This window comes from Haliaeetus leucocephalus, unplaced genomic scaffold, assembly GCF_000737465.1.
Source record: "Haliaeetus leucocephalus isolate CR32 unplaced genomic scaffold, Haliaeetus_leucocephalus-4.0 Scaffold858, whole genome shotgun sequence".
In the NCBI taxonomy this organism is placed as follows: Eukaryota; Metazoa; Chordata; class Aves; order Accipitriformes; family Accipitridae; genus Haliaeetus; species Haliaeetus leucocephalus.
This window is the reverse complement of record NW_010973294.1, coordinates 2,215,897-2,220,591: the sequence shown is the minus strand read 5'-3', so window position 1 is coordinate 2,220,591 and position 4,695 is coordinate 2,215,897.

Genomic DNA, 4,695 nt, shown 5'->3' with positions numbered 1-4,695 from the left:
CGGCTGGGAGTGCCGGGCGAGCTGCGGTGACGGTAGATGGATGACGGTGGCGCGAGGCCGCGGGTCCGGCGCCGCAGGCTTCGTCGGGCGAGCCCCGGGGGAGGCGAGGGGCTGCTCGCGCGCGGCGGCGGGAAGGCGCCGCCGCGGAGGAGCGCGGCCGAAGCCCGGTCCGGCGAAGAGGGTTGAAGCGGAGAAGGTGAGGTTTCCTCCCAGAGCGAGAGCGCCGAGAAGCCTGAGGAGTCCTCCCCCAGCTGAGAGCAGCCAGGGGCGCGAAGTCAGGTCAGCGCCTTGGGCGTGGAGTCCGATTCCCTCGGCGTGACGATAACCGAGGCAGCCGTTGGCGTACTGAAGCCAGGCCGCTTCTTCGGACCGTCCGGGGGACTCCCCGTAGTGTTGCGTTCGCCGGTTCAGCGAAGGCTTTCTGCGGGCAGCCTGGCTGGCGGTGAGCGTTCTCCCCTTGCTACGCGAGCGTGGAGCCGCGCTGTTGTGCGAGCACAAGGGGGGGGGGGGGGGCTGACTTCAGCAATAAAATGACTCCCCGCCATCTGGGGCTGGGTTTCTTGTGGTCGCTGCAAGGGCAGCCCAGCCTGTCGGCCTCCCCTTCCCCCTGCCCAGCCTCCCGGGAGCCCGTCACAGAGTCCTTCCTCTGACCCAGCTCCAGCTGAAGCGTCGCTGACCTGTGTGTTGTGGTTCCTAGCCAGCTCTGTGACTGGCTGCTTACGGTAAAGACACGATACGGCTATTCTGCTTGGAAAAATAATAGGAAATTTGAGGGTTCTGACTTCTTGGACTGCGTTTTTAATGCTATCTCCAAAATAATTTCAACTTCTGGAGTTAAAAAGTTACTGCAGCGGAGGAAGAACACGTTCTTTCACTTTATTTTTGTACTCGGCAAAATGAAGGTGGGAAAAGAAGCGGTGAAGGCAAATATTTTGATCTTTAACTGGTTAGACAATTGAACTTTTATGTCTGTAAATGTTTTCACAACATCAGCAACAAGTAAACATTTTTACTGTCCCCTACTTTACTTGTGAATGCAGCAAGAATCTCTCTGGATTGTACATGCCTTCTGTACTGATACTGGCTTTAATTTTAGTATAAACTAGACTGGCCTCATCTAGAGAAAAAAACAATGTAGAGAAAATCAAAATTCCCCAGAAAGTCACCTTTTCATTAATTGAAGTCTTCTGTGGACAATTCCATACTAAATGTAGTGCTTAGGCAGTAAAGTTACATCTTGAAGGATAAAATAATGTTTTCTTTTTGCTCTAAATCTTAAAACTCTATGAAGTGCTTAGAAGTTGACAGTGGGCATAGTCGGTATTTGCCTGGACAACTCCTTCAGTTTTAATTTGCTTTTTGGACAGGTAGGGTACACCGCAGGCATGCCTGGACATTTGGCCCTTCTGCGCAGTTTGTCATTGAGGAGGCAGACAACTAAACTGTAAACTCAAAGCAGAACCGTTTCAACACTCACAGATGAATACCTCTTCTCCTTTTTTGACCTCCTCATGTCCCTATTTTAGGTGTGTTTAAATAAATGGAGAAACGTATTGTACGCAATGCATACTTTTAGGTACACACTAATAGTATGTATACATTGAAATACAATTTAATAGAAAGGCAAGCACCATCTGAAAAGCACATAAGCCTAATTGATTCCAGACACAACCGGCCTGGGTTTTGTTTCGTCTTATTCCAACTTTCTGACCTTGTAAAAATTATCTTGATTGTGTTGTACCAAAACAAGGCCATGATCTTGCAAAAACTACCACGTGTGCTGGTACACTGAGAAGTACCAAGGAAAGCACTGTGTGTGGAACGAGTGTCGACAACATTAGGCCCCAAGTTCGTTTATTTGTTTTCCTTTGCTTACATCTAATCATGGTGAAGCAATAGTCTCACTTCTGCTAAAAGCTGAACCAGGGTTTTAATTTTTAAAGGAGGTGAAAAATGTGTAGTAAAGCTTACGGTTTGAGGTGAATGATAGGTTTTAAATTCTTAGAGCAGTTCAAGCTACTGGGATTTTATGGCATTTAGACTAGGGTAAAGAACAGTGAGGGTTTAAAAATAGTATCGCCTGTAATTTTTTCAGTACTTGGGGGGGGGTGTGTGTAGTGGTATCTTTGTTTTTCAGAAGATTGTTTCTAGGGATTGGTAGGAAAGTTTAAGGACTTACTGGCTTTGATGATAACCCTTGTGTTACCGTTGTGACTTTGTATAAACGTGTAAAAAAGACCTAGGACAGCATAAAGTGTTAGATGTGCTGCTCTCTTTGGCGCTGGAGAACTTCCGCGTGTAAGTATATTTTCTGCTTGACAAAAATCCAAGGCCCACGTACATTGATCCTTTTATTGCAGTAACTGCTGCTGCTCCTATTTGGGAACCTGCAGCTTGCTAGCCTTGAATCTCTGTGAAGAGTTGTGACAGAGAAATGTCTTTCCAGCGTGTTGAACTGAACAGATGATCCCTCTCTTTATTTCTCTGAAGGCTCTCCCTGGTGTTTTTTTTTCAGCATCAAGAATGAACTATGTATTTGTGCTTTTGTCAGCAAGGCTCCCATGGGGCAATCCTTGTAAGCACTGGGATTGCCTGTTCCGTAGCAAGGAGGCTTATAAAAAGCAATTCCAGGTGGAAGTGGGCCTTTTCCTGCTCCTCCCTCTGTCCTGCTGCAATTTCCTTGTCATCCAGGCCCTGAGAACTGCCTGCCTTTCAGACTAAGCTGCAAATGTAAAAGAATTGTGGTCAGTTGATCAAGATAGTAGAATATCTACCTTTACTTATGTTGATTCATTGATGTTCTGGGGAGTTTCCTTGTATATAACGTAGCACATCAACTTACGGTGGTCATACAACAGCAAATGTAACTTAAAAAATTAAGCTTGCCTCTAAAGAAAATGAGCAGCTTTTATGCATCATTAAATTTCGTTTCTAAGAAGTTGGCATCAGTACAGCTGCCATCGTGTTTGGGCTTTTTAGCTCCCTTGCCAACATTTCTTATTTCCCTGCAGAATGCAAGGTGGACGTGGCATGTGGCAAGTTATTTATTACAATTAAAAAATGACAGCATCTGCAGTGTTCTGACTCAAAAGTCATGTTGATAACCTACTACACCAAAGATTAAATGATGAATATTAGTGCTAACGTTGTATCTGTTGTCTTTACCTTCTAGCAACTGTTTTATAACTTTTCTGCTAAGTTGTAGACAAGCTTCAGGTAAAAGCCTGCCGCCTCAGAAGGCGTGATATAATCTCTGCTCTGAGTGCAAAAAATACGGCATGTTCTGGCCTGCATTTTTTTAAGAGAGAGAACAGTTGGTCCATTGCTTAAAAGTTGTGCCATTCAGTGCAGCGCTGCTTAAGTGTGCGGCCCACGAAGTGTGACCTGTGGAGTTACGGATGCAGTGCACATCCCCTCCCTCCTCTGCAACCACAGGATGAAGACATGAGGTCTTTCTGGCTTAACTGAAATAAGCAAGTTCTGTTCATCTGCCAAGAATGTACAAGTAAATATAATGATTGTGTAAGTTGCTTGTAATACCTAAAGTATAAGCAAACGTGTGCATAGGAAAGGTAAGTTTCTGGCAGGTTTCCAGGGGAGTTCCCTCAGCGCTGCAGAGCTGAGGTATTCCTCTTTAAGGATAAGACAAATGTTAGATATTTATGCAAGACGGAAACAGAAAAGGAGGGATACAAAGTGAGGTGTCTGCTGGTGGTGGTGGTACTTTTAATGCTGACCTGTAGCTCTAGATTTATTTCCTCACGATTGGCACTGAGTTGTATTGAACACCTCTACTTTCAAATCATGTCAGCACAAATGACAAGTACGCAGCATCTCGTGGAATTGGATCTAGCATGTCCCCTGCGAAATGTATGCATGAAGTGAGGTGTTCCTTTACCTGTGAGCTGGTATTACCAGAGTACATTTTGTTAAATTCAGTTTTAGTATTTGTAGGGTTCAATTAATTGTGCGTTGTTCTAAATACTTGGATGATCAAACTCTACTTAGCCAGGCAGTTGTTTCTTTTCTTGCAGTGAGCTGCTGCGCAAGGGATACGCACTCGGCTGGATTGTGAGAAACTGTGAAGATCGCACAAGTAAGTTTAAGTCCTTACATGTTTGCTGACTGTATCTCACACTTCTTGCATGTCCCAGTACCCACAATAATTATTGCAGGCTACAGCGTGAGTGCGTTACCCTTTTCCTCCATATTATGCTGTTTCCATAGAGTATTGCTTCATATTCAGAGTTTTGGTCCTTCCTTTTAAGCCTTGTGTCCCAGTGAAATGAAGACCCCAGCTGGCAACTCCGCTACTCTGTTGCAGCAGAAGTCTTCCATAAGCTTTAAACTTAACTATGTATGAGAGCGTTTTCTAGGGGTGGGTCTGAAATGGCAGAAGGAACAATTTATTTTACTTTTTCTCTGTATAAATGTACAGTGATTTTATGTATGTCACTGTGTCCTCCTGAAACCAAATTTTCCATGCACACCTTTCTGGAGAGAGAAAGGACAAGATAGGGAAAGAGACAGAAGAGACTTTGCCAATTACTTTGCTGTAAGGCACCAAGATACTACTGTGATAAATCCACTGTAAGGAAACACAAAGAATAGTATGGATTGATGTAATGCAGAGCACGTTTATGAAACGTCTCAATTACACCAAGCTGGGAGGATGGTGACCACTATGGATGATCA